We start from the raw sequence: 27,782 nt of genomic DNA, 5'->3' as shown, positions 1-27,782 counted from the left end.
ATACATGCTACAGAACACATACATTCTTATTTGGGGGCTAGAGGGACTAAGCCATATCTTGGCACTAAACTTTATCTCAGCATTATCTAAAATAAAATTTTCTTAATTATTATATTGATAAACAGTTATTTCAAAATTATTCTACAGGGATTCTTAATAGCACCTAGCAGAGAGCCTGGTACTACTATAAGCTTACTTATAACCTTACTTATAGTAAGTTACTTCATGTTAATTGCAGGAATTTTTGAATTTTAATATATTTTAGATATCTGAAATTTATGAAGTAAAAAATACTCTAAAATATACCAGTTATTTCTGATATCATTAGATTTTTTCCTTTGTACTTCTTTCCTTCTCCTTCCTCCCCTCCCCATCTTCCCCTTTTTCTTTCTTTCCCTACCCCCTTCCTTTTTTCCTTCCTTTAACATTTCCTGCCAAGGAAACACATTTTGGCTAAAATATAATTTGTATCAGTTAATTTTTTTTTTAATGAACAGGTATACTAAACTCTCCCAGACTATTAGTTATTGGTGTGGTAACCAGACCTTCATGCCATCAGAAGAGTTACATACTTCATGTTTATTGAATAAATAATCTAGTGCAGGGGTCAGTAAACTGTGATCCATGAGCCAAATCTAGTCCTTCCCCCTCCATTTTTATAAATAAAGTTTTATTGGAATATAGCTGTGTTCCTTTGTTTACATATTGTTATGACTGCTTTGGCTGACACATGGCAAAGTTGAGTCGTTATGACAGAAACCGTATGGCCTGCAAAGCCTTAAAGATGTACTCTCTGATTGTGTCCAGAAAGTTTGCTGATCCCTGATGTGTTATACAAACATTTACTTCAAAAAATTTAAAAAGTGTTCTTGGGATTTAACACTGGTTTCTCTATTTATAGTAAGTAACTTTTTTTTTTTTTTTTTTAAGATAATTTTTCTGGAGGTGGATTTGCTGAAATTCCTTAAGGAGCCAGAAATTTTGAAGAGTGGGGCTGGTGCAGATTGCATGATGATATAAGTTGTACATGTTTATGGCTTCATTCCTACTATATCCCCAGCATATAGGCTTAGCTTGTGTAAGATATGATGGAAGAAGTTCTGTTAGGGTTTGGTGTTCTAACACCAGTGGAGTACTGCAGTGCTGTTCTGACACTGATCACACAGCGTTAGTGCAGACCCCACAACAGAAGGGCCCAGTTCCACAGGTCTGCCTTCATTTCAGGTGCTAGTGGCAAGTAGGGTCCCCATTCTACTCATACTTATGGCCAACTAGCTACAAATCTGGGGAGTTTCCCACAACCCCCCTCAGGGTTGATAATTTACTAGAATGATTCAAAGATTTCAGGGAAACACTACCCATATGATTGCGATTTTATTTAATGGATACAGATCAGGACCAGCCAAATGAAGAGACACATAGGGCAAGGTCTGGGAGCTTCCAAACATAGAGCTTCCATGCCTCTTCCCATGGAATCAGGGCATGTTACCCTCCTGACTCATCAATGTGTTCACCATCCAGGAAGCTCCACCACGCTTCAGTGTCTTAGAGTTTTATCAGGGCTAGTGCTGTTTTCTCACAGTTGTTTTTGGTTTGTGCAGAAAGAAAAGTAAGACTAATTAGTATTCATATGTATTGTAAGTTAATGAACTGTTGTCAGGTAAGGCTTATATAGATTCTAAGATTTCCCCCCTTTTTTATGTGAAAATGAAAGTTTATAGTAATATGTTTGCTTTATTTTTATTCTTTTATTTATTTACTTGGATACTCACTCTGTCACCTAGACTGGTGTGCAATGGTGTGATCATAGCTCACTGTATCCTCAAACTCCCTGGCTCAAGGGATCCGCCCACCCAGCCTCCCGAGTAGCTAGGACTGCAGGTGCATGCCACCATGCTTGGCTGATTTTTTCATCTTTTTGTAGAGATGGGGTTTCACTATGTTTCCTAGGGTAGTCTCGAACTCCTGGGTTCAAATGATCCTTCCATCTTGGTGTTGCAAAGTGTAGGGATTACTGTGAGGACTAGTTTTTTTTTTTTTTTTTTTTTTTTTTTGAGACAAGTCTCACTCTGTCACCCAGGCTGGAGTGCGGTGGCACGATGTTGGCTCACTGCAACCTCTGCTTGCCGGGTTCAAGTGATTCTCGTGCCTCAGCCTCCCAAGTAGCTAGGATTACAGGCACCCGCCACCATGCTTGACTGATTTTTGTATTTTTAGTGGAGACGAGGTTTCACCATGTTGGCCAGGCTGGTCTCAAACTCCTGACCTCAGGTGATCCACCTGCTTCGGCTTCCCAAAGTGCTGGGATTACAGGCCTGAGCCACCGTGCCCGGCCAGTTGTTTTTTAAAATGTCCTTATTGGCCAATAAAATTGGCAGCAATACTTTGTACTTCTCCCTGTGTGTCTGTCTGTCTCTCTCTCCCTCCTTTATTACCTTTCCCCCTTCTCCCCTACTCCTTTTCTTTGTCTGTCTGCCTCGCCTCCCTGTCCCCTCCCCCTTCTGGAATCTTTTAAAAACAATTTATTAATCTGTGAAATACATAGTTAGAATAACCCGGACTGTTCCATCTCCCAGTTACCTTCTTTTTTTTTTTTTCTTTTTTCTTTTTTTGAGATGGGGCCTCATTTTGTCTCCCAGGCTGGATTGCAGTGGCATGATCTCGGCTCACTGCAACCTCTGCCTCCTGAGTTCAAGCCATTCTCCTACCTCAGCCTCCTCAGTAGCTGGGATCAGGCACGTGCCACCATGCCCGGCTAATTTTTTGTATTTTTAGCAGAAATGGGTCTCACCATGTTGGCCAGGCTGGTGTCGAACTCCTCACCTCAGGTGATCTACCTGCCTCAGCCTCCCAAAGTGCTGGGACCCAGTTACCTTCTTTTAACACATGCATACACACCAACCCACCATCCCACCCCTGAGTAAACACAGAATGAAACTTGAACCATCACCCTTATGGGGCCAGAATATTATTTATTTTTAGGATAGAGCATGGGGCAATGCTATGAATTTAGTTTCTGTTCCAGAGTAAACCAACCAAACATTCTTCCTGTGGTAATGACAGAATACTTCCTGTCAAATCAATCTTCTTACAGATAACTTAAACTCTGAACAAAATATAAAAAACAAAGAGTACCTGAGGAACAACTAGTAGCAGACAGAAACTACAAAGAAGAACGTGTTACTATACACTTTTAAAAATGAAACAGCCCTGGTTGGTTTGCTATTGTTTTGAACAGTCTCATTGTGATGCCCAGACTGGAGTGCAATGGTCACTGGAGTGCAAAAGCCCACCATGCCGGGCTAATTTTTGTATTTTTAGTAGAGACGGGGTTTCACTGTGTTGGCCAGACTGGCCACGAACTCCTGACCTCAAGTGATCCATCCACCTTGGCCTCCCAAAGTGCTGGGATTACAGACGTGAGCCACCGCGCCCAGCTGGGTTTGCTAATTTTTGTAGCTAGTTTTGCACCATGCTAGACAGCTGAAACTCAGTTAGGAAACTGCATGTAGCTTGTGACCCAGAGGGCAGAGTTCATGGTGACCACAACAGCTGGAAAGTGAGTGGAAAGAGAGACCTGAAGGGAAAGATCCCCAAATTTTGCATTAAACTACCTGTATTATAGGCTGAGCTGTGTGTGGAGCAAACCGCATGCAACTCAGCCAAGGATAAAAGAACTGAGCAAAGATTTCAGCTGCTGCCCATCTTGGAGGAGAAAGTTTGCAGTTTAAGTCAAGCTAAGTTTAGTATAAACTTTTTTTTTTTGAGGCCGGCTCTCATTCTCGTCGCCCAAGCTGGAATGCCGTGGTGTGATTACGGTTTGCTGCAGCCTTGTCTTCCTAGGCTCAGCCTCCTCCTCCCACCTCAGCCTCCCAAGTAGCTGGGACTACAGGCATGCACCACAACACCTGGCTGATTTTTTGTATGTTTTGTGGAGATGGGGTTTTGCCATGTTGCCCAGGCTGGTGTCGAATTCCTGGGCTCAAGTGATCTACCACCTTCTGCCTCCAAAAGTGCTGGGATTACAGGCGTGAGCCACTGTGCCTGGCCTGCTATAAACATTTTTTGTTTGTTTTTTCTTTTCTACTTCTTATCTTTTTATTTTTCCTGCCCTTGGAAATCAAAACATTTTTTAAAGGACTATAACAGAATCTAGAGTTTCTGTAAGATATCATTTACCACATATAGAATGTAATCTAAAATTACCATACTTAGGAAGAACCATGAAAACATGGCCAATATTCAAGAGAAAAGATAATCACTTGAGATAAAACTTGCAATTACATGCATGTTGGACAAATGATGATTTCTTATGTGTGACTACTTAGGGATTTAGGGACTTAAAACTTTTTATAGTCAAAGGGAATTTTAGGGTACTGATTCTAGTCTAATTCATTGTTTTTCTCATGTGTCTAAGGTCTAACTGGCACTTACCAGTTTGTTAGCCTCTTGCACTGATGTTACTCATTTTCTTTCCTTCTTGGTGTGCTTCTTCCCCTGTAAGGTGTTAACTTGTTTAGTGTATATGAGTCAAGGATGAGGAAATAGAAACCATTCTATCTATCTTAAATATAAATTTGCTCTCCACAAATAAGTTCCAGAACTCAAAAACTGATCTTCTGGGGAAACTATAACCACTGATGGTGCCACAGAAATTACTGAGTTTAAGAACCTTATGCAAGGGTTTCAGGCCATTGCTTAGAAAGCTGCTGCCACTGTTGCTGCATCAACTGCCTCTTGACACCCACAAACCTGGTGACTGGGCATTGAACTTGGAGTCTAGCCGTTGTTTCCAGTGTGGTTGCCTGTAAACATCCGAATAGTTGGAGAATGGACACTGGAGCATCAATTTGGAAAAAAAAATCTTATTTCTTGACTTGCTTTGCCAATAGGAAACCTAAAGTGGTAATAAGAGATCTCCACTTCACTTTCAGTTTCTAAATCCCATGAAAGTATTTTTTGATAGATCAGAAACTGTATCCAGAAGCCTGGTGGTGAGAACAACTGGACAATGTTGATTTTAGCTTTTTAGCTTTGCAGTGCAAGCAGATACTCTTGGGTCAAGGATCCGGAGGGTAGAATTAAGATTGAATGAGCTGGTTTTACAGCATGCCTTGAAGGAATAACAGTTGAATTGGGCTTAACGGAAGCCTGCGCATTTTTCATGTTGATACGGAGTATAGATGCATTCCAGTCTGAGGTAATGGCATTAGAGAAAGACATGGATGGTTTTTTCAGGGTGATTAGAATGCAGGGTATGATTTCTGCAATGAGGAAAGTACCTGGAGATCAGTTTGTAAAAACCTAAAGTTCTAAATTATAGCTTATTTTCCTTTGATTTGGTTTCATTGCTGAGGCTGACTAATTGTGTTGTGCTAGGGGAGTAGCGGTATCCTTTGGCTTCTTCTCTGCTTCTTATATCTGCTAGGTGCTGGAATTATACAGCTTCTGAGTCAGAGCAATATGCTTAGCAGAAGTAAGCATCAGTCTTCCTGAACCATCAGATGGCAGACTGACGTGATATGCCCTGAATCAAAGGAAAGGCAGTATCTTTTGGAAAGTGGAGACTCTGTTCTTTGCTTTTAGGGTAAACAGCTGGCAATCCTGCTTCTGTTCAATATGTTTTTTGGAGACATGAATCACTTAAGCCTGCGTTCTGCCTCAAATAATCTATATTTGTGGGGTTAAGGAAGCAAACCTTCAGTCCCTCCCTGTTGATCACGAAGTGTAGGTGAAACTATTTCTCTGTTGTGTCCTAAAATTTGACAATGGAGTGTTCTCATTTCACTTAGAATAAAAACTACCTTTTTTTAAAAAAAAACAAAATAAAAATAAAAAGTGACTTTGGAACTGTCCTTAAGCTGATTATAAACAGTTAGTTTGGGAGTCTCCTTCCAAATTTCATGTTCTTTTGGTTGTCTGTAAGCCATTCATTCACCAGGCTACTGCTCAGACCTCTGAAGTCTGAGTCTTCACAGTAGCCTAATCTTGCTTTAAAGTCTGGAAATGGATTTTTACTTCCTATAGTTGAAAGTTCAGATACCATAGCATGGCATAAAAGGCTCATTGATGTGGTCTCTTCAACTCTCGCATTTCTGCCATGCCCAGCTTCTTGAAGTGTGCAGACGCAGCTGTAAATTTGTGCGTCTTTGCTTTTCCATTATCTGTTTGTCTTACCTGGAATTCAGTTTGTCATGTTTCTGTTCTGCCTAATAGGAACACCATCTGAGGTCTTCACTAATCAGCTCAGGATGGAGGTACTGGCTCTCTCTTTGTTTTATATCTTGTAACTTATTCCTACTTTTACATTGATTTTTGGGTATATGTTTTTGTTCCTTCCTTACTCTTTAAAGATAAGGACCATGTTTTATTCATCTCTATATCTTTATTACATAGTAACTGGCACTTACATAGTTTGATAAGGATATGTGGCAGTGTGGTGTACTTTGGAGTCATAAAGACCTGTGTTTGAAGCCATGTTCTGTCACTGTGTGATTTTTCCTACCTACTTAACTTTTTGAGTTTAGTTATCTCATATGCAAAATTTGGACAATAGTGCTAATCTTGGAGATTAAATAAGGAATTGCACATAAAGCATTTACCTTTACATAGTGTTGGCATTATTAGTCATCATGTCTGTCATCCCTTTTTTCTCTTACATTCCATCTCTCTTGTGTTCCCACTTCCAGTAAATATTTAACATGCGTATGTTTTCCCATCTTAAGTTTTCCTAACCATGCCTTTTGATAAATTACCTTTCTCTGTTGTCAGTTTACAACCGAGTTCTTGAATCTGCTATTTCCTGGCAGCATCTTCCTTCAAACATATGTATTCCTCAATCCATTGTGATTAAAAAATTTTTTTTTAAATACAGAGCCTTGCTCTGTCACACAGGCTGGAGTGCAGTGGCATGATCGAATCTCACTGCAACCTCTGTCTCCCGGGTTCAAGAGATTCTTGTGCCTCAGCCTCCCAAGTAGCTGAGACTAAAGACATGCATCATGACGCCTGGCTACTTTTTGTATTTTTAGTAAAGACAGGGTTTTGCCATGTTGGCCAGGCTGGTCTTGAACTCTTGACCTCAGGTGATCTGCCTGCCTCAGCCTCTCAAAGTGCTGGGATTACAGGCGTGAGCTACCGCGCCCAGCTGATCTATTGTATTTGACTTTGTTTCCTTCCACTCCCTAGACATTGCTTTTGCAGAGTCATCAATTATATCTTTGTTCTAAATGTAATAGAATTTTTTTTTTTTACTTCATCCTTTGTACTACATACCAGGTTTGTAATTATGTTTATTTGTATGCTTACTTATTTAATGGCTATTCTTTCTTTTGAGGTTAAGTTTAATGATGACAGGAACCTTATCTGTTTTGTATGTCACTGTATCCCTAGTATCTTCAATAGAGCCTGGCAAGGAGTTGAGCCTCAAGTCTCTAAATTTTCAGTGTGTCACTTTAGAAAATCTGCAGTTCTTTGCAAATAGGGCACAGGTGTCAAGTTTGTTTTTAGAAAGGTTCTCCATTTTGAAGCAGAATGCATACACTCTAGTGTAAAATTTCAATTATCAATTATTTGGTTCAGAATGTTAAATAGATGACTTAATGTGATCACTAAACATTTTTGCCGGCCTGTTTCCTGAAAGTCAAAATTTGGGAAATTAAGAAGGATGACGTAATTAGAATTTGTGTAATAATTTAGTATTACTGGTGTTTGCATTGTTCTCTACATTTCCATTCTGCCTTGCAATTCTTGTGAAATGACCAGGCAAGAGCTATTTAACCAAGAAATAGGAGAGCAAATGGACTTCAGTCATTAAAAAGTCCCTGTGCCTGTTACTTTTATTAAAAACCTACACCCATTTCTGTCAGATGAGGTCATGTCAATCTTTAAACTTTGCCTTTAGTGTAAAGGTAAAGGGAAGCATGGTATAAAAGGTTGATCTTATTTCCCCTTACCTCTCTAGTTTTCTTCTTTTCCCTTTTTTCTCCTCATACTCTGTGCTTCAAACATCCTAATTTATTTACTGTTCTGGAAGTATACGTTTGTAGTGCTAGTCCCTTTGCCTGGAATGTCTGTCTCCCCTATTTCTTCTGCCTAACTCTTGCTCATTCTTTAGGCTTCACCTTAATTGTCTCTGCCTAATGGAAACCTTTTCCTTGCTCCCAGAAGACTAGGTTTGATTTTTCCTAGTACTTCTGTATATACCCCTGCATGACAGATGGCTTCTCTTTGATCTTCCTGATCTATGCTTTCTTTTTCTCTCCTGTTCTTTGCCCAGTAGGCTTACTTGTATGGATTTTGTCAATCAGTATCTGTGACTTGGACTTCACAGTTCAGCTAGTGTAGAAAACAGGTAGATTGGAAGCAGTGAGAAAGGCCAATTCAGAATATTTATTTCCCTGGTTTCTTCGCTGTGAGGTTACCTTGGGTTGGCAGTGTCCTGACACAGGTACTACCCCCCTCCAGGTGGCCTTCTCTATGTGACTTTCTATTCCACATTGTTGTAATCTCTCCCATCCCTTGCCATTTGGATTTAGAAGTACTGCTCCTACTGTTAGTGCTACTTCCTATATTTCCCATGTTTTCCCCTTTCCCCTCATCACTCCATTGTGTTTACTACTTTTGTATGTAAATACTCTGTGAATGATCCTCATTGAAATATTGTATTCGTTTTTGATTGGAAGTCTAGTTAGTATATCCCCAACATATATTATTTGTGATACTGCCTTCTCTTTCTTAAACAATTGCCTGTTTTTGCCTTTGCCCTCATTTTAGGTGAACAGGAGCCTCAGTTGGTGAAATTCTAAAGCACTCTACCCACATTAGATAGGACGGTGCTGTTTTAGTTTATATTATATATTCCGATTCTCTGTAAGACTTGATTTGAAATTAGGGTTGAACAATGAAAAAAGTTTGAAAATTAGTGACTACAAGGGAAAAAATCCTGAACTATTTTTAATGGCATTTAAAGGTTCTTTGAAGGTCTGGCATCTGGCGCCTGCCTTAATTTTTTGCCTTTTCCTAACTCTTCTTGGACTTTTAACTTCCAGGGATAACAAATGTTCTCTCCCATGTTAGTGTCTTGACATGTGTTATTACAGACATGCATCACCTAGCTAATGCCCACTTTTCATTTAGTTCTTATTAACCTAACTTTTTTAAAAGGGTGGTTTTCCCGTTTCTCCTTTCTGACCTGTTTCTTGCCAGCACACGTGCTATTAGGAGTCTCTGTTAACTATTTTTGTGGCATCCTATACTTTCCCTTCATAGCATTTATTATTTGAGTTATATGGCTGTTTGTCTGATTGTTCGGTATGTGCCTTCCATAGGAGGTCTATTATGGTTATTGCTCTATTCCCATTGTCTAGCATGCATGCATACATTTATCCAACAAATAAAAGGGAAGGATGTTAGAGTGGAAGGATAATCACATCATCTCTTTGGAAGAGTATGATGCAGAATTTAGGGCCATTAGAATTCTTCACTGTTTTGAATGAGGCCATCCCCTTTTAACTTCAGTTAATGAAAAATCAGCCTATCTTTTTAGAGAAATTTTGTTGAATTGCAAGTTACAGGCATAGGACAAAGAGCTTTTTGTTTTGAACAGTTTGAGAATAACTTGCTGGTATGATGCCCTCATTACCACTGAATACTGTGGTGTGTATTTTCTTTTTTCCATTTTTTTTTTTTTTTTTTTTTTTTTTTTTTTTTTTTGGAGACAAGGTCTGGTCCTATCGCCTAGGCTGGAGTGCAGTGGCACGATCTTGGCTCACTGCAACCTCCACCTCCCGGGCTCAAGTCATCCTGCCATGTCAGCCTCCTAAGTAGTTGGGACTACAGGTGCGTACCACCATGCCTGGCTAATTTTTGTATTTTTTGTAGAGACAGGGTTTTGCCATATTGCCCAGGCCGGTCTCAAACTCGTGAGCTCGAGCGATCTGCCTGCCTCAGCCTCCAAAGTGCTGGGATTATAGGTGTGAGCTACCATGGCCGGCCATGGTATTTTCTAGAAGCAAATACATTTTACTGCATCACTGCAGTATGCTCATCAAAGTCGGGTGATTAGCACTGATACATTGCTACCATCTAATCGTCAAATTCCATTCAAGTATGCCAGTTGTTCCAGTAGTTTCATAGGAAAGGATCCAGTTCAGAAACATTTAAATATCATGTCTCGTTCATCTTCCTCAGTCTGGCACAGTTCTGCAGTCTTCTCTTGACCTCATCTGACCTTGATCCTTTTTTTTTTTAATTTTTTATTTTTTGAGACGGAGTTTTGCTCTTGTCGCCCAGGCTGGAATGCAATGGCGCGATCTCGGTTCACCGCAATCTCCGCCTCCTGGGTTCAAGTGATTCTCCCGCCTCAGTCTCCTGGGTAACTGGGATTGCAGGCATGTGCCACCATGTCAGGCTAATTTTGTATTTTTAGTAGAGATGGGGTTTCTCTTTGTTGGTCAGGCTGGTCTCGAACTCCTGACCTCCCAAAGTGCTGGGATGACAGGTGTGAGCCACCGTGCCTGGCCCCTTGATTTTTTTTTTGAGGCAAGTTCCTGGTCTGTCACTCAGGTGGCAGTGCAATTGTCCTGTCATGGCTCATTGTAGCCTCCATCTCCTGGGCTCAAATGATCCTCCTGCCTCATTTTTTGTTTTATTTTGTAGAGATGAGTTCTCACTATGTTTTCCAGGCTGGTCTCAAACTCCAGGATTCAACCATCCTCCCGCCTTGGCCTACCAAAGTACTGGAATTACAGGTGTGAGCCACCATGTGTGGCTGACCTTGATACTTTGGAAAATTTATAGCCAGTTTGTTTTGTAGAATGTGTCTCCATATGGGTATGTGTAATGCTTCCTTGTGATTAGATTCAGGTGTTTGTTTTTGTTTTTGAGACAGAGTCTCACTCCATTGCCCAGGATAGAATGCAGTGGCGTGATCTTGGCCCACTACAACCTCTGCCTCTGGGGTTCAAGCGATTCTCCTGCCTCAGCCTCCTGAGTATCTGGTACTACAGGCATGTGCCACCATGCCCAGCTAATTTTTTGTATTTTGAGTAGAGACGGGGTTTCTCTATGTTGGCCAGGCTGGTCTTGAACTCCTGACCTCAAGTGATCCACCTGACTTGGCCTCCCAAAATGTTGGGATTACAGGCGTGAGCCACTGTGCCTGGCCTGATTCAGGTGATATATTAAAGATTACTTTTTGAAAGCAGTAGTTGCCTATTTAAAAGCTATTCCCACTGTCTTCCTTTTTTTTTTTTTTTTAAAACGTTTTTGTGGTTTATATTATAAAATTTTTTTCCGAGTGTTTTTAGTTTTGTGTCTTTTGAATCTATGATAACCTTGAAATCTAGAGAAAACCTGTAGAGAAATTGGCATGCCCATCAAGATGTGATGTTCCTAAAAATATTTTGGAAGAGACCAGCAAAATGTACTGTTAGAAGAATTTTTTTCAATTAATTGGGAATAATTGATTTTGCTTTAATTTGTCATTAAGATCATTTCTAATTGAAAAATTCTTTGGCTTTTGAATTGCAAGTGGTACTTGAACTTCTAACGCATAAATAAGTATATTTAATTATGGTAGAACTTATTTCTAAAATAGCCTTCTTGGTTAAAACAAATTGTACACATTTCATTTCTCAGTTTTAGCTCTGAAATAATTTGAACATCCAAACGAAGGCAGTCAGAATCACTGTTCTAAGCCTATTTTTAGATTTTTTTCCCCTTCAGTTGGTTTCCTTTCTAGCCACCTGCAGTTTTATGTGCAGTCGCACGTGCTCATTTTTTCTAATTTTCCCCCTCCCCTGAAGCTTGGCAAGCAGCTTCTTTATTGCTTTTGGTTTGTTCTTTTTGAAGAACAAAGTGTAAATTATAAAGCCTTCATTGAATGTTTAAATTTATTTAAAAATATTTTTGAGAAAATGCAGCATAATTATGGAATACAGGACACTCTGCCTCTAAGAATCTTTTCTGATTATAGTTCATCTAGATATTATTATATTAATATACTATATACAAATGTGCAGACTATCTTTTTTATTCTTGGGGCTTTTTTCTGTTTTTAAAGATTTGGATGACAGAGCTTTGGGAGATGGAACTGGAAAAAAGTTAAAAACATTGCCTCTTCTAATCATATAACTGGATTCACAAAAATACAGTGATACTTATTTTAATAGGAGTACTTATTGAATTTACATTTAATGTAGTTAATGATGTATTTGAATTCAAATAAAACATCATTTTGTGTTTTCTACTTATGTCATCTGTTCTGTCTCTTTTTTTCTCCTTTCTTACTTTCTTTTGGATTAACTTCCTTTGGAGATTTGTTATGTGTGTACATGCTGACTCCTGCTTGTGGTGAATTGTTTCCTTATGTGTTTTGTAAATTTGTGTTGTGAGCTTATTTTAAGATCTCATCTGTTGAGATCTCTGCGCTGCCTAAGGGATATACCATTGATCAGCTAAGCTGAAGTTATATTCCCTGTTCTGCTAAGTGTTCTAGGATGCTGTCAGTCCAGGACTATAATTTTTGAACCTGAAGACTTCATGGAAACATGTGTATACTTTCTAGAACATTCCCCAACCCCACCTCAGTGTGTGTGCCTTAGTTTCCTATAGCTGCTGTAACAATTTATCACAAATTTAGTGACTTATAACAACTTTATTTTACAGTTCTGGAGGTCAGAAGTTTGAAATGGGTTTCACTGAGCTAAAATCAATATGTGAATAGGGTTGTGTTCCTTCTAGAAGCACTGGGGGAGCATCTGTTCCCTTGCCTTTTTTTTTTCAGCTTCTGGAGGCCACCTGCACTTTTGCTGCATGACCCCTTCCTCCATCTTTAAGTCACCAATGGCCAGTTGAGTCTTTTTCATATGGCATCACTGATCAGTACTGACCCTCTGGCCTCCCTCTGTGGCTTATAAGGACCCTTGTGATTTCATTTGATTCACCGCCACACCCCCCCAATACTGGATAACTCCCCATCTCAAGATTCTTAATCACATCTGCAAAGTCCCTTTTGCTCTATCAGTTCTAACTTCCCACCTTCAGCAAGCCCAAAGGGTATTTTAATTTTGTCCCCATGTGGCATAAGAATACAAGCTCCTTTGCTAGAGGCCAAAAAGCTACTACAGAGTAGCTGCAGTCTCGTTCATGTTTTCTGCTCGGAATTTTCATCCTCTCTTTTTCCTAGTCTCCCTGGATTTTCTTCACTCTCTTTAGTTTTGGACTGTGAATTTTAAAAAGATGCTTTCATAGCATCTTTAAATCAAGCATTTTTAGGTAGTTTCTAGTGGGAGAGATTTCAGGTTATCTAATGTGCCGTATTGCCCCAGTTGGCATTGCTTATATTAGTAAGGTGATAATGACTTTAACAATACATGAAGTCTGTTTCTTTGTTTTCCTATTATCCTTTAATTTAAAATGTTTTTAATGTCAAAACCCCTCAGTGAATCTCATCTTTGAAAAGTCAGTTGTGATTAAAACTCAGTTTCTTCATATGAACATTCCGTTCTACTCTGATATCGACAAGCCATGCCTTTTTTCTTTAATCTGAATCAGCATGTCTTGGTTTACAGCTCTGTCCCCGCTATTCAGCTAGACCTGGTTTTTCCTACCATGCCTTGCCTCCCTTCTTGACTGTCTGCTGAAATTCTCCCTCATTTTTAAATTTTCTGTGTTTCTGCTTATCTCATTTGAGCTAAAGGCATATAGATGATCTTCTGTACCAAGCTGTTATCTTTGGGCTTCATTTTACAACTCCCTCCCTTCCTCCCTGTGATAATATGTGAATGTGATTAAAAACCAATCACATACTACCTAAGGGATTATAATGACAAGCGGAATTCAGTGCAATCCCTTCCTATCCTTAGTCGTGCTTTCTAGAGCACTCAGAGAGTACATATTGTATACCAGACTTTTTATATAAACGAACACCTATGAATTAATTCGTTTTTATAACAAGCTCATTTTACAGATGAAGAAATTGATACACAAAGAGCTTATGCAACTTGTTCAGGATAACACATCTATTAAATGGCATCATTTGAACCAGGCAGTCTGGTTTTAGAATCTACTTGTTATCACTATGCTATACTGTCCTTAGTTGTAGACTAAAAATTATTTTCCTTTAGACTTCAAAAAAAATAAATTTTACTGTGTATATCTGAGGTTTACAACATGATGTTATGGCAGGGGTCCCCAACCCCTGGGCTGCTGGCCCATACTAGTCTGTGGCTTGTCAGGAGCGGGGCTGCACAGCAGGAGGTGAGCGGAGGGCGAGCGAGCATTACTGCCTCCTGTCAGATTAGCTGCGGCATTAGATTCTCATAGGAGTGCAAACCCTAATGTGAACCTTATGTCCAAGGGATCTAGGTTGCACACTCCTTATGAGAATCTAATGCCTGATGCTCTGAGGTAGAACAGTTTAATCCCAAAACCATTCCCGTCCCCCTAGTGCGTGGAAAATTGTCTTCCACAAAACCGGTCCCTGGTGCCAAAAAGGGGACTACTGTGTTATGGAATACATATAGATAGTAAATTAGTTACTATAGGGAAGCAGATAAACACATCTGTCATTTCACATAGTTACTTTTGTTAATTGACAAGAGCACCTAAAATCTACTTATTTAATAAAAATCTTTAATACAGTCATACCTTGCTTAATGACAGGGAAATGTTCTGAGAAATGTGTTCCTAGGGCATTTTGTTGTGTGAACGTCATAGAGTGTACTTACGCAAACCTAGATAGTACAGCCTATTGTATACCTAGACCCTGTGGTACAGCCTATTGCTCCTAGGCTACAAACCTGTATAGCATGTTACTGTACTCAGTACTATAGGCAATTGGAATACAGTGGTATTTGTGTATCCAAACATATCTAAACAGAAAAGGTACAGTAAAAATACAGTATTATAATCTTATGGAACCATTGTTATTATGTGGTGTGACATATATGTGGTCCATTGTTGACCAAAATGTTATGTGACACATGACTATAATACAGTTTTATTACCTGTGGTCCTCATGTTGTACCTGGACCTCTAAACTTATTCTGCATATCTGCTATTTTGTATCTTTTGACCCACATCTCCCCTTCCTGTTCTCCCAATATAACCATGGTAACCACTGTTTCATTCTCTATTTATGTGTATTTGAGCTCTTTTATTTATTTTTTGAGACTGAGTCTCACTCCATCACCCAGGCTGGAGTGCAGTGACCAATCATGGCTCATTGCACCTTCGACCTCCCAAGCTTTTAAGCTCTTTTATTTTATTTTTTGAGACTGGGTCTCACTCTGTCACCAGACTGGAGTTTCTCCGTATTGCTTTGGTTATTTAGGATTTCTGTGGCTCTATATGAATTTTAGGGTTGTTTTTTTCTATTTCTGTGGAGGATGCCATTAGAATTTTGATAGAGATTGGGTTAAATCTGTATATTGCTTTGGGTAGTATGGCTGTTTTAACAATATTAATTATTCCTGTCTATGAACATGGGATATCTGTCCATTTATTTGTGTCTTCTTCAGTTTCTTTCATCAGTGTATTGTAGTTTTCAGTCTACAAACCTTTAACCTTCTTGGTTAAATTTACTCCTAAGTTTTTTTTTTTATGCTATCATAAATGGAATTGTTTTCTTGATTTCTTTTTCAGCTGGGTTATTGTATATAGAAATGTTACTGATTTTTGTATGTTGATTTTGTATTCTTTAACTTCACTGAATTCATTACTTCTAGCAGTGTTCATATTTTCTGTGGAATCTTTGGGGTTTTCTGCATTTAGGAACATGTCATTTGCAAGATAATTTTATTACTTTCTTTCTGATTTAAATGCCTGTTTATTTCTTTTTCTTGTTTGACGGCTCTTGCTAGTACTTCCAGTACTATGTTAAGTAAAATTTTGTATTTTAGAAGTCAACATATTTTAAAGGAAATAGTTCATTTCTTCTAGCTTCCAGTATTGTCATTGAGAGGTCTTAGGCGTCACTGATTCCAAATCCTTGGTATATTCTTATCTTTTTCTCTCTGGAAACTTTTGGCATATTGAATGTCTTTACTGTGGTGTTTTGAAATTTCACAGTTACGTAACTTGGTATGGCGTTTTTTTGTTTTTTTTTTTTGAGATGGAGTCTCGCTCTGTCGCCCAGGCTGGAATGCAGTGGTGCGATCTCGGCTCACTGCAATCTCCGCCTCCTGGGTTCAAGCACTTCTTGTGGTGCAGCCTTCCGAGTAGCTGGGATTACAGACATGTGCTACCACGCCTGGCTAATTTATGTATTTTTAGTAGAGACAGGGTTTTGCCATGTTGGCCAGGCTGGTCTCAAACTCCTGACCTCAGGTGATCCACTCGCCTCGGCCTTCCAAAGTGCTAGGATTACAGGCATGCGTGTCCGACTGGTTATGGTCTTTAACATTTTTTTTTTTTTACTAAAAAAAAAGGTCTGTAAAGAGATGGGGTCTTCCTGTGTTGCCCAGGCTGGCTTTGAACTCCCAGGCTCAAGTGATTCTCCTGCCCCAGCCTTCTGAGTAGCTGGGATGTGTATACCACTGTACTTGACAGGTATTGGTCATTCATTTATTTAATTTTTAAATTTTTATTGTATTGATTGATTGACAGACAGGCTCTTGTTCTGTTGCCCAGGCTGGAATGCAGTGGTGGAGTTGTAGCTCACTGCAGCCTTGAACTCTTGGGCTCAAGTGATCTGTCCTGCCTCAGCCTCCTGAGTAACTAGGACTACAGGTGCATGCCACCACACTTAGCATTTTTTTTTTTTTTTTTTCCCAAATAGAGGAAAGCTCGTGCTATGTTGCCCAGGCTTGTATCAAACCCTGGCCTTAAGCCATCCTCCCACCTTGGCTTCCCAAAGTGCTGCAATTTACAGGGCTAAGCCACCATATGGTATTGGTCTTTTAAAAATACATTGTGCCGGCACTTGGTGAGCTCTTTTTAATCTGAAGATGTGCTGCTGCATTTTTGGAAGATAATATTCTTTGATTATTTCTTTTCCATTGTATTCTCTGTTCTTTTTTTTTCCTAAGTGCTCCATTCAGATGCTAGACTTTTTGTATTAATATTTTAGTGTTATTTTTCTTCCTAATTTTCACCTCTTTGGGAGACTTCCTAAGCTTTAAATTCCAGTCTGTTGTTAGGTTTTATTCTTTTTTTTTTTTTTTTTTTTTTTTTTTTTAACTTTTTAAAGGTTTTCTTGTCCTTAGTTCCTTTTTTATAAACTGAAACTTAATGATTAGTTTTTATTCTGCACTTAAGTTCCTTTTCTTTTATTTTAAAAAAAATTTTAAATTTTTTTGAGATAGAATTTTGTTCTTGTTGCCCAGGCTGCAGTGCAATGGCACGATCTCGGCTCACTGCAACCTCTGCCTCCCAGGTTCAACCGATTCTCCTGCCTCAGCCTCCCAAGTAGCTGGGATTACAGGCATGTGCCACCACGCCTGGCTAATTTTTTGTATTTAGTAGAGATGGGGTTTCACCATGTTGGTCAGGCTGGTCTTGAACTCCTGACCTCAGGTGATCCACCAGCCTCGGCCTTCCGAAGTGCTGGGATTACAAGCGTGAGCCACCACACCTAGCCTCTTATTTTTATTTTTTAAAGTATTATTCTGTTCCCTGCAAAATCTATTTTTTTCCAGGTTTTTTTTTCTGTTTTGTTTTGGGGTCTCCCCCTTTATGAAATGTTGCCCTCAGATAGTCTGGTGATTCTTGGCTTTCTGTTTATATTTAAGAATAAGAGACTAAAATGCTTAAGTAGAAACTTCAAGTGTGTGACAGAGTCTATTAACTGGTGGTGTGACATGGCCACCAATTGCCAGAGGCTATCAATTGCCAGAGGTATCATGTTGGTGGATGAATCGCACCACCAATTGATAGCTTTTGTCATATACTTAAAGATGGGGGCACCTCCAACTTTCAATGTATGGAAGTCTTTTCTCTTGTGCCATTCTGTATCTGCAGTGGAGAATCTTCTAATTTCTTTCATGAGAGTCACATTCTTAAGGGAGAACACGGTGAGTGGAAAGACTGGGAACTTCATTGTTCGATTTGCAGATACTCAATTCTTCAGCTTTTTGTTGTTTCTTGCTTTTAAAAGAAAGTTCTATTGAAATATAATTAACATCATGTAATTCATCTATTTAAAGTATACAGTGCATTAGCTTTTGCTGTGTTCACAAAGTTATGCATAGGTTACCACAATCAATTTTAGAACATTTTCATTACCCCAAAAAGAAACCCCATACCCCTCAGCTAATCACTCCCAATCATAGCATCCCCTCTCCTCCCAGTCCTAACAATTAGTCATCTGGTTTTTGTCTGTATAGATTTGCCTACCATGGGCATTTCATGTAAATAGATTCAAGCGATATGTGATCCTTTGTGCTTCTTAGTGTGATATTTTCAAGGTCCATGCATGTTGTAGCATGCATTAGTACTTTATTTCTTTTTATTTACAAATAATATTCTGTTGTATGGATAGACTACCTTTTCTTTATCTGTTCATCATTTTATTTGATAGACATTTGGGTTGTTTCCACTTTTTGACTGTTACGAATAATGCTGCTGTGAACAATTGTGTACAAGTTTTGCATAGACATATGTTTTCAGTTATACTGGTTGTATACCTAGAAGTGGAATTGCTGGATCGTATGGTAACTCTGTGTTTAACTATTTGAGGAACTGTTGACTGTTTCCCCAAATGGCTATCCCATTTTATATTCCCATCAGCAGTGTATGAGCATTGCAGAGAAACACTTCTTTTGTCTTCACATCCTTACAGACTTGTTTTGTCTAGTATTATTTTTTTGAAATAGGGCCTTGCTATGTTGTCCAGGCTGGCTTCAAACTCCTGGACTCAGTTGATCCTCCTCCATCAGCCTCCTGAGTATCTTCTACTAGAGGCATGTGCCACTGCACCCGGCTCTTATTTTTTTGATTATAGCTATCCTAGTGAGTATGAAGTGGTATCTTATTGTGGTTCCTCATTTAAAGAACCTGGCTTCCAGAGACTGTTTCTTTTAGGACAAATTGCCTTGCTGTGTGCAGGTGTTTTAAGTTCTGCTTCTAGTTGGATGAGTTAGCTGCCTTGCCTTGATTTGTTTTCTGATATTCAGAGATTTGTTGGAAATACTTGTCCCTTATCCCTCTAAAAAGTGTGTGTGTGTGTGTGTGTGTGTGTGTGTGTGTGTGTGTATAAATAAATGAATCCTTTGGCAGTCATTTTGGTGACGTTATAGGAGGGAGAGACATCAGAGTGTAAATCCATCCTCAAAATTTACACTGAAGTACCAACTTGTACTTTTAAATATCCTTTCAGTATAAATATCTCCAAATGTTGTCATTGCTTGTAAGAAGAATTATAGGACCAAAAATACTCCTATAATGAAGAAAGAAATAAGGGTGCCTAGAAAGGGCTACTACTAAGTGAATCCAAATCCTTTTGAAGTTTTTAGATTTGAATCTTCTTTTTTGATAATATTGATTTGTGCTGCTTGTTTTGCATGCAATATACTTGGGGTATCTTAAATGGACTAAGTAACAATTTCTTTTTCTTTTTCTTTCTTTTTTTTTTTTTTTTTTTTTTTTTGAGACAGAGTCTCGCTCTGTTGCCCAGGCTAGAGTGCAGTGGCACAATCTTGGCTCACTGCAAGCTCCACCTCCTAGGTTCACGCCATTCTCTTGCCTCAGCCTCCTGAGTAGCTGGGACTACAGGCACCCGCCACCACACTTGGCTAATTTTTTGTATTTTTAGTAGAGACAGGATTTCACCATGTTAGCCAGGATAGTCTTGATCTCCTGACTTCATGATCTGCCAGCCTCAGCCTCCCAAAGTGCTGGGATTACAGGCATGAGCCACCTTGCCCGGCCTCTGTGGGGACAGATTCTCATTCTGTTGCCCAGGCTGGAGTGCAGTGGTACGATCTCAGCTAACTGCAACCTCTGCTTCCCGAATAGCTGGGATTACAGGCGATTCTTGTGCCTCAGCCTCCTGAGTAGCTGGGATTACAGGCGTGCACCACAATGCCTGACTAAGTTTTGTATTGTTAGTAGAGACAGGATTTCGCCATGTTGGCCAGGCTGGTCTCGAACTCCTGTCCTCAAGCAGTCCACCCACTTCGGCCTCCCAAAGTGCTGGGATTACAGGCATGAGCCACTGGGCCTGGCCCTAAGTAACAACTTCTAATGTCTAAGATTGCTAAGATGAGTTGTATTTATTATTGGCTATAAGCTTTTTCTGGTTTCATATCATCAAGTAAACTCAAACACTTGAATAAGGACTGGGAAACAATAATAATAAAAACCTAACGTATATTGATTTTTCTACATGCTAGACACTGTTAAAAATCCATTCTATATATTACCTCATTTAATCCTTACAGTAACTGTGAAGGTGATAACTGTTTTTTTGCTTGTTTTTACATCTCATCTGTATGGTAAGAAAACTGAGGGCATAGGATGGTTAAGTAACTTACCCACGTTCACACAGTTGGTAAATGGTACAACTACCTATTAAATCCACACAGTTTGGTTCCTGAATTCAACTCTTAGTCGTTAGACCATACTGCCTGACATATGTAGAGAATTTTATTTTACTTGTTTTTCATCTGTTGAGACACGGTCTTGTTGTGTCACCTAGTTTGGAATGCAGTGGCATGATCACTGTTTACCGCATCTTCGACTTCCTAGGCTTAAGCAATTCTCCTGCCTCTTGTGTAGCTGGAACTACAGGGGTGAGCCACCTTGCCTGGCTAATGTAGTTATTTTTATTTTTATTTGTTTTGGAGACAGAGTTGCTCAGGCTAGAGTACAGTGGCACGAACATGGCTCAATGCAACCTCTGCCTCCTGGGTTCAAGGGATTCTCCTGCCTTAGCCTCCCGAGTAGCTGGGATTACAGGCGCACATGTCACTCCCAGCTAATTTTTATATTTTTTGGTAGAGATGGGGTTTCACCATGTTGGCCAGGTTGGTCTTGGGCTCCTGACCTCAAGTGATCCACCCACCTTGGCCCCCCGAAGTGCTGGGATTATGGGCGTAAACCACTGCACCCGGCTTTTGCCTGGCTAATTAAAAAAAAATTTTTTTTTTTTGTAGAGACAGGGTCTCACTGTGTTGCCCAGGCTGGAGAATTTAAAATACATCGTCTTTTTAAGAAGGGAGAGACACTCGTGAAATATTGAAACAAATGTTAATTGTTAGGTAACGAGTAGTAGGTTGAAGAATTAAGTACAAATTCATGACCTGGTGCTTAGAAGATAAACTGTGATCTAATGTTCTATTAAAAGTTCATATTTAGCTTAGATTCTAGTTTGGATAAAAAATGATTATCACTAAATTAGGCAAAAAGGTTTCTTTTTTGAAGTGGGTATGTGATTACCACATAGAATATTTTGTAGTTTATCTTATATAATTAAGCACGCGAGGAGGAGACAGAAAAATGTCATGGGAAGTACTAAAAAATTAGGCATGGGCCAGAATGTTAGTAACAGATTCAGTTTTTCCCAGGCTAAAATATTTCAGAATAATTCTGATCCAAGTGGTTTTTGTTTTTCCACCAGAGTCTGATTTTGCAGCTCATCTTTTCTAAATAGATCTATTTTATGGTGTGTATATGGGTCATTCTGAATCAAGTTAACTTCGAAGTTGATTGGGACCTTGTTTCAAGCTTATTGAACAAAGATCTGTAACACAGAATTTTGGGCATAAGGCCATTTCCAGAGTCTGGTCCAAATAAGCAATAACAGACAAAGATTGCCTCTTTCTTGGCTGAAGGCTTCCTCTGTGCAGCTTGTCTCAGGACTCTCTTCTTCTGCCCTTTTTATACCCCTCTTCTTTCTCTATTCAGGGCAAAAATATTTCGGTTTTCGTTCTGTAGTTATTTTTTTAGCAAACATTTATTGTGTTTTTACTTATGTACAAGGTTCTTTGCTTAAAACCTATAATGCCCTCCCTGTAGTAGTAGTGGCAGTTGTGAGGATGATAGTAGGCCTTCTGAGATGATATTGTAGAAAATCCATGGAACATTAAGTAGTGTTGCTATGTCATACTTCTTTCCTGCCTGCCTTTCTGTCTTTTGGTGATTAAGAAGGATTTTTCTGGAAGATCTTTAAAAGAAGCGTATGTATTCTTTTTATTTCCTCCAGAGTGACTAGGGAGAGAAAAAAGAACAAAATGAAAACCTATTTCTATACATCAGTTTAAAATAATCATATCTTAAAAGATAATTTTAAAATCTTGTCTGCTTATGAAGTTTATCATTTTATTTCTACTTTTAGAAAATATTTTCCTCTCTAAATATAATTGCTTTTAGAATATTTTAATGTTTCCTTTAGAACATTTACTTACCATACAATTAATTTTATTTATTCAATTCCCAATCTGCTTATTTTAATAAAAGCCTTGCTTGACCATTTAAAAAGAAGTTTTCAAGATTGGCCTCCTAATTTCCATAATCTTTTCTTTAACTCTTAATTAAAGTTCAACTTACTTTTATTCATGCTATTTTAGCTTTTCTCTAATCTCAGTGAAGGTGTTGTGTTTTCATGCCTTTTTTCCCTGGCTTATACTGTCTGCTGTGCTTGGATTTTGACCTTTTTCCCCACTCTCCTTTTTTCTCTTTTACCTGCCAGATATGGCTGGCAAAATTGAGGTTTCTTTCATGGAGTCTTTTGCTTCAGGAATATTAATCATTCTTTTCTGTGTGCTATTTGTGTGTAATTAAAGACAAAAATTATACTTATTCAAAAGAATAAATGTAATATATGTTATGCATATACAATAATAAATCAAACATCTCTGAATCCATCATTAAAACTAAAAACTAGAAAATGACCAATTCTGTTTCTTTTCTCTGTATACTTCTCACCCACCACAAAAGGGATGTTTATCATTCCCTTGCACTTAACTTTTTTTAAAAATCACATGTATGTGTATCACTAAACAATTATTGTTTAATTTTGCTTGTGTTTGGGCTTATAACAATGGATTCATCCTGTATGTACTCTAGCATGGCTTACTTTTTTTATTCAGCATTATAATTTCTAAGATTTATCCGTATTACATATACATAGTTCATTCATTAGTAATTTGTTCATTCTCATTAATGTATATAATGTATAATGTTTCAAGTATAAATATGTCATTTATTTGCATTTAAATTTAAAGGATCTGGAATTAGTTTTCTCCTATGGTTTGAGGTAGGGATCCATTTTCAGTGTTTTTTCTATATGGCAAAATATTTGCTCTACTCAAATAATACATTCTTTCTTTCTGTGCTATCACTGTAAGATACCAAATTTCCTTATAAGCATGATTTTTTTTCCTGAATTCTCTCTTCTGTTGTATTGGTCCATTTATTTAACCCTGTAAGAACCCTACTATCTTCTTTACTATGGTTTCATAATATCTCAAGAGGCAAGTTACCCTCCTCCCTTCTTATTTTACTTTTAGACCATGTCTCAGCCATTCCTTCCCCTTTGCCCTCCCATATAAATTTAGAACCTTGGAAATCTCTGTTGGCATTTTTATTGGAATGCATTGAAGCCATAGATCAGTTTGGAAAGACTTGGTATCAAGATAACATGGGATAGAAGGGGGACGATCGGTGTATATGTGGTTGTGAGTAGATGGGGGTGTGTTGTATCTGGTTTTGAAGACCATTTAATTTTTTTTCCAGGTTTTTCTTTCAAATTCCTATCTCACTGTTTCCTTATTTCTTATTTATAACTAGAAGTAAAATATAATAGGGGAGAGAGTTTTTAGGGTTTTATTCAGGGTGTTCTAGTGATTTTTACTGTAGAATATTCTTGTTGATTATCTTATGTTCCATATTGCCATTCGTCTCTCTCACAACTCTTGGTATGATTTTTGCTTGTCATATTGAGTCTGCCAAAAGAGTTTTCCACTTGTATTGTATTTGCTCTTTTTTTTTTTTTTTTTTTTTTTTTTGAGACCGAGTTTTACTCTTACCCAGGCTGTAGTGCCGTGGTGTGATTGTGGCTCACTGCAGCCTTAACCTCTTGGGCTCAGGAGATCCTCCCACCTCAGACTCCTGAGTAGCTGGGACTACAAGTGTGTGCCACCATGCCCAGCAAATTTTTTTGCATTTTTTGTAGAGACGGGGTTTCACCATGTTGCCTAGGCTAGTCTCGAACTCCTGGACTCAAATGATCCATTCTCCTTGGCCTCCCAAAGGGCTGGGATTATAGGTGTGAGTCACTGAGCACAGCCAGTATTAGCTCTAGATTACGCCTCTTGCGTTACCCAAATTCGGAGGCTTTGTTTGCTTTGTATTGGACTAACTATAACTATGTCATTTTTACCAGCCCATTGCAGTACAATTTCATTTTATGTGATAAAAATACAACATAAGTGGTCACTTCTGCAGCACGTACACTAAAATTGGAGCAATACAGAGAAGATTAGCATGCCTCCTGTGCAAGGATGACATGCAAATTCGTGAAGTGTTCCACATTTTTCTGACAAAGGTCTAATATCCAGCTTCTATAAGGAACTTAAACTTACAAGAAAAAAAAACCCATTAAAAAGTGGGCAAAGGACATGAACAGAGAACAGACACTTCTTAGAAGACATACGTGCGCGTCCAACAATCATATGAAAAAGTTAACATCGCTGACCATTAAAAAATGCAAATAAAAACCACAATGAGATTCCATTTCATACCAGTCAGAATGGTTATTATTAAAAAGTCAAAAAAATAACAGATGCCGGTGAGGTCGTCGAGAAAAAGGAACGCTTTTACACTGTTGGTGGGAATGTAAATTAGTTCAACCATTGTGGAAAACAGTGTGATGAATCCTCAAAGACCTAGAGACAGAAATACCATTTGACCCAGCAATCCCATTACTGGGTATATACCCAAAGGAATATAAATTGTTCTGTTATAAAGACACATGCACATGTATGTTCACTGTGGCACTATTCTCAGTAGCAAAGATGGAATCAATCTAAATGTCCCATCAGTGATAGACTGGATAAAGAAAAAGAGGTACATACACACCATGGAATACTATGCAGCCATCAAAAAAGAATGAGATCATGTCTTCTGCAGGGACATGAATGGAACTGGAGGCCATTATCCTTAGCAAACTAATGCAGGAGCAGAAAACCAAATACTACATGTTCTCACTTATATGTAGGAACTAAATGATGAGAACACATGGACACATAGAGGGGAACAGTGCACACTGGGGCCTACCAGATGGTGAAGGGTGGGAAGAGGGAGAGGATCAGGAAAAACCTAATGGATACTAGGCTTAATACTTGGGTGATGAAATAATCTGTACGACAACACTCATGACACATGTTTACCTATGCAACAAAGTAACACATCTTACATATGTACCCCTGAGCTTAAAAGTTAAATAAAAACATAAAATATTAATAAATACAGAAAATCCCTTTTAAAATGTGTAGATTTCCCTCACTTTAAAAATTTTGTGAACCACTGCATAATTTCAAAACTGAACAGGGGAGTAGTTAAACAGTGTCTTTTATTGTCATTTGATGTTTAACCAGAAAACAGAAACACCATCATTTGTTATACTTCTTGAATTTTGTGAGCTTCGAATTATATAAAGCATATGTAATTCAAATGTGTGTATGTATTCAAGCTTTAAAAGGTGATTTCCCCCTGTACATGTTCATTCTATTGGTTACTTCCAAATTTGTTTCATGTATATTCTATTTTGATTTTGTCTTTTCTCCTTCAGGTGCTGATGCATCAAGCATGGTCTTCATTTATTGAGAACCTGTCTTTGGGTTGTTATCTTTTCTCTAGTTAGTACTTTTGATACCCCTACCTCTGAGATCCACTTTCTTTTTTCTTTTTCCTTTTCCCTGGTGTCCTGGTGCTTGAGGATAGAACTGGCAGACAGGAAGCTGCATGGCACCAAAGACATGCCAAGGGGGGCCGGAGCTCTTCCCTTTGCCTCTGTACATAACAGGGAGTAGGACTACATGCCCAGTTCCTGTCAAGAAAATGAGGATCCACTTTTTATTTTTTCCACATGAATTTTAGCATTTGTTTACCTTGGAATCAGTTGAGTTTTCAAACTGCTGGTATTTGTGTGTGTGTGTGTGTGTGTGTGAGAGAGAGACAGAGTCTGGCTCTGTTGCCCAGGCTGGAGTGCAGTGGCGCGATCTTGACTCACTGCAAGCTCCGCCTCCCGGGGTTCACGCCATTCTCCTGTCTCAGCCTCCTGAGTAGCTGGGACTACAGATGCCCACCACCACTCCTGGCTAATTTTTTGTATTTTTAGTAGAGACGGGGTTTCACCGTGTTAGCCAGGATGGTCTTGATCTCCTGACCCCGTAATCCACCCACCTCGGCCTCCCAAAGTGCTGGAATTACAGGCGTGAGCCACTGCGCCCGGCCTCAAACTGCTGGTATCTTAATGTTTATTAGACTGGCTTTGAGGAGTTCTTCAAAATTGTTTTGCCAGTGGCAAAACTGGAGATTGGAACCTAAGTTACATTCATCATATTTCAAATACATAATATGATACATTCATGTTTTCATATTCATATTTTAGAAATGCTTTATCTTAATTGCAGAGTTGTAGATTGGATAGTTTGATAAATAAGATTCAGATTTATTAATTTTTAGTACTTTTTTGTATCAAGCAATGTTATAGTTTCTAATATGCTATTCCCATTTTATATAAGCTGTATTAGTCTGTTTTCACATTGCTGATAAAGATATACCTGAAACTGGGAAGAAAAAGAGGTTCAATTGGGCTTACAGTTCCACATGGCTGGGGAGGCCTAAGAATCATACCAGGATGCAGCAGCAAGAGAAAATGAGAAGGATGCAAGGGTGGAAACCCCTGATGAAACCATCAGATCTCGTGAGACTTATTCACTACCATGAGAACAGTATGAGGGAAACCGACCCCGTGATTCAAATTATCTCCCACTGTGTCCCCCTGACAACATGTGGGAATTATGGGAGTACAATTCAAGATGAGATTTGGGTGGGGACACAGAGCCAAATATTATAAGCAAAATGAAATTTTAATTAATTAAAACTTGTGTAAAATGTTATATCCAGTAAGCAAAAGAGTTAGTATTCAAACATAATTTTCTAATTTCAAGTTTGCATGCTTTTTTTTTTAAAATGAGTGGGTCTAAGGATTGCTATAGGGTAATCTCTTGGGCCATCTAGTTCTTCTCAACTGGGGTTACTCTGATTTTGACTCTCATATATTAAGACTGAAAGCTTATTATTATTATTTTTTAATGTCAGACTGCTGCTTTTGCTATGTAAAGTTGAAGAAAAATGTGTGAAAGTAAGGAAATTCAAGTATGAGAAAGAATTAGTCTCGCTGAAAAAGCTAACTCTCGCTTGGTGAACATATGCATGCTGTTGTTAGACAAATGTTCCAAACCTGTTCCCTTCTTCTCTACCCGCTGTATTTCCTCACCCTGCCATATGGAGGGTTGTGCTTTGCTGGACGTGTTGTGTTTTGGACTTTTATGATTCAGAATTGAGAGAATGGAGAGGGAGTAGACCAGAGTATAATTTTTCAAGTAATTTGAAATCGTGTCCTGAATAATTCTGCAGAGTGTGAGTGAAGTAGGAAGGGTGAAAAAAGGATGATTTTAAGGAGGAGAGTTGTGGATTCCATGATGCTTGAGAAAAATAGGGAAAGAACAAGACATTTTGAATTAATTTTTCCTTTGAGGACTGGGGACCGTGTAGGATGCTCTTTTAATAGGGTTTAAACAGGTGAAATGTACACATTTTTAATTTTGTTT

At 38.7% G+C, this 27,782-nt stretch overlaps 1 protein-coding gene and 2 non-coding genes across 15 annotated transcripts in view; 2 read left to right on the top strand and 1 right to left on the bottom strand.

The window, feature by feature from the left end:
• Nucleotides 1-27,782, top strand: part of ABI1 (abl interactor 1) — a 119,499-nt gene that overhangs the window by 50,914 nt on the left and 40,803 nt on the right. The gene's annotated exons all lie outside the window — the stretch shown is intronic.
• On the top strand, nucleotides 24,375-24,481 carry LOC119618835 (U6 spliceosomal RNA). Its single transcript, XR_005235200.1, has one exon. It is a non-coding gene; the product is annotated as a U6 spliceosomal RNA (small nuclear RNA).
• Nucleotides 25,864-26,010, bottom strand: LOC119618855 (small nucleolar RNA SNORA57). The gene has a single exon (XR_005235218.1). It is a non-coding gene; the product is annotated as a small nucleolar RNA SNORA57 (small nucleolar RNA).

The sequence above is a fragment of the Chlorocebus sabaeus genome, chromosome 9 (assembly GCF_047675955.1).
Source record: "Chlorocebus sabaeus isolate Y175 chromosome 9, mChlSab1.0.hap1, whole genome shotgun sequence".
Lineage (NCBI taxonomy): Eukaryota > Metazoa > Chordata > Mammalia > Primates > Cercopithecidae > Chlorocebus > Chlorocebus sabaeus.
The sequence above is the reverse complement of the archived record's forward strand: the minus strand, read 5'-3'. Positions and strand labels throughout refer to the sequence as shown.